At 55.5% G+C, this 7,500-nt stretch overlaps 2 non-coding genes across 2 annotated transcripts; both read left to right on the top strand.

Moving 5' to 3' along the window:
* The first annotated feature begins 3,422 nt into the window (after positions 1–3,422).
* LOC124764476 lies at positions 3,423–5,331 on the top strand. The gene has a single exon (XR_007012766.1). It is a non-coding gene; the product is annotated as a small subunit ribosomal RNA (ribosomal RNA).
* A 351-nt stretch (positions 5,332–5,682) lies between these two features.
* Positions 5,683–5,837, top strand: LOC124764469. Its single transcript, XR_007012762.1, has one exon. It is a non-coding gene; the product is annotated as a 5.8S ribosomal RNA (ribosomal RNA).
* The last annotated feature ends 1,663 nt before the right edge of the window (positions 5,838–7,500 follow it).

Genomic DNA, 7,500 nt, shown 5'->3' with positions numbered 1-7,500 from the left:
ACTATCACAACCAGACCAGGAGGTCCATGCGGAAAATACAATATCCCAGCCTTTCGACATCCACCATTGCGCAGACCAGGCACCAACACCCACACATGTCCTATACAACGGTGCACCCAACATCACAATAGTACCTCCTGTCACAGCGCACAAACAATGACATGAGTCAAAGACACAGGTCTCACACAAGCATAGAATTGGAGCGCCGCCTCTAATAAGCCAAAGGTGCATCCTGACGTGACAAATCTGATCATGTCACAAGCATTCACTTACTATAATCACTATCAACGAACCTGCCGCCCCCGCCCCCCCCCCCTACACCTTTCCTTACAACAACGTGTAACCTAACCTAACCTAACCTAACCTATGTTGTACCTTAACCTAACCTATGTTGTACCTTAACCTAACCTATGTTGTACCTTAACCTAACCTATGTTGTACCTTAACCTAACCTATGTTGTACCTTAACCTAACCTATGTTGTACCTTAACCTAACCTATGTTGTACCTTAACCTAACCTATGTTGTACCTTAACCTAACCTATGTTGTACCTTAACCTAACCTATGTTGTACCTTAACCTAACCTATGTTGTACCTTAACCTAACCTATGTTGTACCTTAACCTAACCTATGTTGTACCTTAACCTAACCCATGTTGTACCTTAACCTAACCCATGTTGTACCTTAACCTAACCCATGTTGTACCTTAACCTAACCCATGTTGTACCTTAACCTAACCCATGTTGTACCTTAACCTAACCCATGTTGTACCTTAACCTAACCCATGTTGTACCTTAACCTAACCCATGTTGTACCTTAACCTAACCCATGTTGTACCTTAACCTAACCCATGTTGTACCTTAACCTAACCCATGTTGTACCTTAACCTAACCCATGTTGTACCTTAACCTAACCCATGTTGTGCCTTAACCTAACCCATGTTGTGCCTTAACCTAACCCATGTTGTGCCTTAACCTAACCCATGTTGTGCCTTAACCTAACCCATGTTGTGCCTTAACCTAACCCACGTTGTGCCTTAACCTAACCCACGTTGTGCCTTAACCTAACCCACGTTGTGCCTTAACCTAACCCATGTTGTGCCTTAACCTAACCCATGTTGTGCCTTAACCTAACCCATGTTGTGCCTTAACCTAACCCATGTTGTGCCTTAACCTAACCCATGTTGTGCCTTAACCTAACCCACGTTGTGCCTTAACCTAACCCACGTTGTGCCTTAACCTAACCCACGTTGTGCCTTAACCTAACCCACGTTGTGCCTTAACCTAACCCACGTTGTGCCTTAACCTAACCCACGTTGTGCCTTAACCTAACCCATGTTGTGCCTTAACCTAACCCATGTTGTGCCTTAACCTAACCCATGTTGTGCCTTAACCTAACCCACGTTGTGCCTTAACCTAACCCACGTTGTGCCTTAACCTAACCCACGTTGTGCCTTAACCTAACCCACGTTGTGCCTTAACCTAACCCACGTTGTGCCTTAACCTAACCCACGTTGTGCCTTAACCTAACCCACGTTGTGCCTTAACCTAACCCACGTTGTCCCCTAAAGTAACCCACGTTGTCCCCTAACGTAACCCACGTTGTCCCCTAACGTAACCCATGTTGTCGCCTAAACCTGCTCTGTAATTGTTATACGACTCGTTCAATTAGTGTAGTGTTGCCCACCCGCAACCCTCGCAATATAGTTCGCTACTCGCACTGCCCGCTCCCCTGTGTATCGCTTCATGTTAAACACCTTGCAAGTCTTGCTGACTTTCCACATGCTCCTGCTGTACACTGTAATGTGGATGGCAGCAGGACGTACATGCCGCCCCTCCCCACGTCCCCACCTTGCCCCCCTGCCTTCGCAAGCTGGTTGGTGAGAAGTTTGCATGTTCAATGCCCTTCGCATGCGACGTACTCAGGCTACGTTGTGGTGCGGCCTGTGTCAACCGTCCGCTAATGTCGTACGCGTAAACCACAATCTGTACTGCACATTCGTCCTTATGTACCGAATGATACATCGTGGCACATGTGTGACCGTACAACGACTGCGCCCAAAAACGGCGGACCATACAGTGCAAATATTGTGCACGCAGCTACGTGTCGTCTCCCTATGAGAGCTGGATTGCAGTGTGGTACGCCATAGAGACGTGTGGGAGGAACGGACGCCGTGGATGGCGATCAGCATGAGCTGTCTGTTGATGTATTCGGACCTAGTCGTCTCTCCTCACACACCGTGATGGCATGGTGCACCGCGTTCCATATCTGCGACATGCTACAGAGGCCGGTTGACAGTCGTTCGAGCAATGGACATCGCATACGTACGGGGGCCACCTTCCACGTATTGTCTAGGCGTGCACATTTTGTTGCGTGTATGTGGGCAGACGTAGTGTGGCGTGACACCTGACACAGGCATGCAATAATCGTTGAAGTTGCAAATGGCGATGGACGCCTGCGTTTTCTGGTGAAGTTACGCAAATGAACAAATGGTAACCTGTTGTGGTGCGGTTGTTCTCGCTAGGGGTGAATCGGTGATGGCGACGATAGGTTGAGGTACGAACCGGTTGTTCCAGCGATACCCACCATGCCGACGAAACTGAACGGCATCTGGGTGTGAAGCGATACGCGGCGGTGGCTGGGTGGGACCGTCCCCGGCCGGTGAGGGGGCGCCTCCCGGCGTGCTGGCCGCGCGGTGCGTGGGCGCACGCGCTACAGCCGGCTGGTGGGGGCGGCCAGTGGCAGGCGCGCCGGCCGACGGACGCGGCAGGCGTCGCAGCTGCGCGCCGGCGCACCCTGCGCGCGGCGCCGTGCGGCCAAAGTAGGTCCTCGCGGGCCCGGTGCGAAGCGCGGTGGACATCTTCAGTGTGCTGGTCCGATTGAGGACTGTGTGCGTTGAGGATGCGCCGCCGCCCGGCGCTCGGCGCCGCGACGCCGTCTGCTGCTCGGTCGCCCCAGCGGTTCTCGCTGGTGGTTTGTATCGCAGCTGTGCGGATGTGTTGGCGCGTGCGCTGTGCTGGGAGAGTTCGCTTCGGCACCCAAGTGGGGCTTTTGTCCTTCTGTGGCGCTGGCGTTGGAGCTGCCGGTCACCGTAGGTGGCGCGTGTTGTCTCCCGCCGGCAATGCCACGACAGCACGCTCCCGGGCCTCTGTCGGCAGCGGCAAGCTCAGTTGGGAGCACGGGTGGTCGCACCGAAAGCGTCTACTCGCCTAACTCCGGGCGATTGCGCCTCTCTCGAACCCGACCAAGTACTTGGGACGGCGCTGCGCGCCGCCGGGACCTGAGAGGGTTTCGAGGTGTATTGTGCAGGGGAGCTCAGCCTCCTCCTGTTTGCAGAATGATTGAGCGGACGCTTGCGTGTTCGCGCGGGCCCCCGGGACACACTCCCGGGCGGCCGGCTGCTCAGCTCTAGTTGACGCAGCTCCCTGGTTGATCCTGCCAGTAGTCATATGCTTGTCTCAAAGATTAAGCCATGCATGTCTCAGTACAAGCCGCATTAAGGTGAAACCGCGAATGGCTCATTAAATCAGTTATGGTTCCTTAGATCGTACCCACGTTACTTGGATAACTGTGGTAATTCTAGAGCTAATACATGCAAACAGAGTCCCGACCAGAGATGGAAGGGACGCTTTTATTAGATCAAAACCAATCGGTCGGCTCGTCCGGTCCGTTTGCCTTGGTGACTCTGAATAACTTTGGGCTGATCGCACGGTCCTCGTACCGGCGACGCATCTTTCAAATGTCTGCCTTATCAACTGTCGATGGTAGGTTCTGCGCCTACCATGGTTGTAACGGGTAACGGGGAATCAGGGTTCGATTCCGGAGAGGGAGCCTGAGAAACGGCTACCACATCCAAGGAAGGCAGCAGGCGCGCAAATTACCCACTCCCGGCACGGGGAGGTAGTGACGAAAAATAACGATACGGGACTCATCCGAGGCCCCGTAATCGGAATGAGTACACTTTAAATCCTTTAACGAGTATCTATTGGAGGGCAAGTCTGGTGCCAGCAGCCGCGGTAATTCCAGCTCCAATAGCGTATATTAAAGTTGTTGCGGTTAAAAAGCTCGTAGTTGGATTTGTGTCCCACGCTGTTGGTTCACCGCCCGTCGGTGTTTAACTGGCATGTATCGTGGGACGTCCTGCCGGTGGGGCGAGCCGAAGGCGTGCGACCGCCTCGTGCGTGCTCGTGCGTCCCGAGGCGGACCCCGTTGAAATCCTACCAGGGTGCTCTTTATTGAGTGTCTCGGTGGGCCGGCACGTTTACTTTGAACAAATTAGAGTGCTTAAAGCAGGCAAGCCCGCCTGAATACTGTGTGCATGGAATAATGGAATAGGACCTCGGTTCTATTTTGTTGGTTTTCGGAACCCGAGGTAATGATTAATAGGGACAGGCGGGGGCATTCGTATTGCGACGTTAGAGGTGAAATTCTTGGATCGTCGCAAGACGAACAGAAGCGAAAGCATTTGCCAAGTATGTTTTCATTAATCAAGAACGAAAGTTAGAGGTTCGAAGGCGATCAGATACCGCCCTAGTTCTAACCATAAACGATGCCAGCCAGCGATCCGCCGCAGTTCCTCCGATGACTCGGCGGGCAGCCTCCGGGAAACCAAAGCTTTTGGGTTCCGGGGGAAGTATGGTTGCAAAGCTGAAACTTAAAGGAATTGACGGAAGGGCACCACCAGGAGTGGAGCCTGCGGCTTAATTTGACTCAACACGGGAAACCTCACCAGGCCCGGACACCGGAAGGATTGACAGATTGATAGCTCTTTCTTGATTCGGTGGGTGGTGGTGCATGGCCGTTCTTAGTTGGTGGAGCGATTTGTCTGGTTAATTCCGATAACGAACGAGACTCTAGCCTGCTAACTAGTCGCGTGACATCCTTCGTGCTGTCAGCGATTACTTTTCTTCTTAGAGGGACAGGCGGCTTCTAGCCGCACGAGATTGAGCAATAACAGGTCTGTGATGCCCTTAGATGTTCTGGGCCGCACGCGCGCTACACTGAAGGAATCAGCGTGTCTTCCTAGGCCGAAAGGTCGGGGTAACCCGCTGAACCTCCTTCGTGCTAGGGATTGGGGCTTGCAATTGTTCCCCATGAACGAGGAATTCCCAGTAAGCGCGAGTCATAAGCTCGCGTTGATTACGTCCCTGCCCTTTGTACACACCGCCCGTCGCTACTACCGATTGAATGATTTAGTGAGGTCTTCGGACTGGTACGCGGCATTGACTCTGTCGTTGCCGATGCTACCGGAAAGATGACCAAACTTGATCATTTAGAGGAAGTAAAAGTCGTAACAAGGTTTCCGTAGGTGAACCTGCGGAAGGATCATTACCGACTAGACTGCATGTCTTTCGATGTGCGTGTCGTGTCGCGCAACACGCTACCTGTACGGCTCGCCGTAGCCGTGCGCCGCGTGCGGAACCACGCGTGCCTCTCAAAACTAGCGGCAATGTTGTGTGGTACGAGCGCTGAAGCGCTGGAGCGGCTGGCCTGCGGCACCTGGCGCCTGGCGCCGGTTTTGAATGACTTTCGCCCGAGTGCCTGTCCGCTCCGGTGTGGAGCCGTACGACGCCCGTCGGCCGTGAGGCCGTTGGACACAGAACGCTGGAACAGGGGCCGCCACACGCCTCACTCCCGCCTATGCGACCGTCTCGAAAGAGACGGCGGAAACTGAGAAAAGATCACCCAGGACGGTGGATCACTCGGCTCGTGGGTCGATGAAGAACGCAGCAAATTGCGCGTCGACATGTGAACTGCAGGACACATGAACATCGACGTTTCGAACGCACATTGCGGTCCATGGATTCCGTTCCCGGGCCACGTCTGGCTGAGGGTCGGCTACGTATACTGAAGCGCGCGGCGTTTGCCCCGCTTCGCAGACCTGGGAGTGTCGCGGCCGCCTGTGGGGCCGGCCGCGTCTCCTCAAACGTGCGATGCGCGCCCGTCGCCTGGCGGTTCGCATACCGGTACTTTCTCGGTAGCGTGCACAGCCGGCTGGCGGTGTGGCGTGCGACACCTCGTACAACGACCTCAGAGCAGGCGAGACTACCCGCTGAATTTAAGCATATTACTAAGCGGAGGAAAAGAAACTAACAAGGATTCCCCCAGTAGCGGCGAGCGAACAGGGAAGAGTCCAGCACCGAACCCCGCAGGCTGCCGCCTGTCGTGGCATGTGGTGTTTGGGAGGGTCCACTACCCCGACGCCTCGCGCCGAGCCCAAGTCCAACTTGAATGAGGCCACGGCCCGTAGAGGGTGCCAGGCCCGTAGCGGCCGGTGCGAGCGTCGGCGGGACCTCTCCTTCGAGTCGGGTTGCTTGAGAGTGCAGCTCCAAGTGGGTGGTAAACTCCATCTGAGACTAAATATGACCACGAGACCGATAGCGAACAAGTACCGTGAGGGAAAGTTGAAAAGAACTTTGAAGAGAGAGTTCAAAAGTACGTGAAACCGTTCTGGGGTAAACGTGAGAAGTCCGAAAGGTCGAACGGGTGAGATTCACGCCCATCCGGCCACTGGCCTCCGCCCTCGGCAGATGGGGCCGGCCGCCCGCGCGGAGCAATCCGCGGCGGGGTCGTGTCCGGTTGCCTTTCCACTCGCCGCGGGGTGGGGCCGTTCCGGTGTGCGGTGGGCCGCACTTCTCCCCTAGTAGGACGTCGCGACCCGCTGGGTGCCGGCCTACGGCCCGGGTGCGCAGCCTGTCCTTCCGCGGGCCTCGGTTCGCGTCTGTTGGGCAGAGCCCCGGTGTCCTGGCTGGCTGCCCGGCGGTATATCTGGAGGAGTCGATTCGCCCCTTTGGGCGCTCGGGCTCCCGGCAAGCGCGCGCGGTTCTTCCCGGATGACGGACCTACCTGGCCCGGCCCCGGACCCGCGCCGCTGTTGGCTCGGGATGCTCTCGGGCGGAATAATCGCTCCCGTCAGCGGCGCTTCAGCTTTGGACAATTTCACGACCCGTCTTGAAACACGGACCAAGGAGTCTAACATGTGCGCGAGTCATTGGGCTGTACGAAACCTAAAGGCGTAATGAAAGTGAAGGTCTCGCCTTGCGCGGGCCGAGGGAGGATGGGGCTTCCCCGCCCTTCACGGGGCGGCGGCCTCCGCACTCCCGGGGCGTCTCGTCCTCATTGCGAGGTGAGGCGCACCTAGAGCGTACACGTTGGGACCCGAAAGATGGTGAACTATGCCTGGCCAGGACGAAGTCAGGGGAAACCCTGATGGAGGTCCGTAGCGATTCTGACGTGCAAATCGATCGTCGGAGCTGGGTATAGGGGCGAAAGACTAATCGAACCATCTAGTAGCTGGTTCCCTCCGAAGTTTCCCTCAGGATAGCTGGTGCTCGTACGAGTCTCATCCGGTAAAGCGAATGATTAGAGGCCTTGGGGCCGAAACGACCTCAACCTATTCTCAAACTTTAAATGGGTGAGATCTCCGGCTTGCTTGATATGCTGAAGCCGCGAGCAAACGACTCGGATCGGAGTGCCAAGTGGGCCACTTTTGGTAAGCAG

This window comes from Schistocerca piceifrons, unplaced genomic scaffold (genome assembly GCF_021461385.2).
Source record: "Schistocerca piceifrons isolate TAMUIC-IGC-003096 unplaced genomic scaffold, iqSchPice1.1 HiC_scaffold_634, whole genome shotgun sequence".
NCBI classification, from domain to species: domain Eukaryota; kingdom Metazoa; phylum Arthropoda; class Insecta; order Orthoptera; family Acrididae; genus Schistocerca; species Schistocerca piceifrons.
Note: the sequence above shows the minus strand (reverse complement) of the source record. Positions and strands in the feature narration are given on the sequence as shown.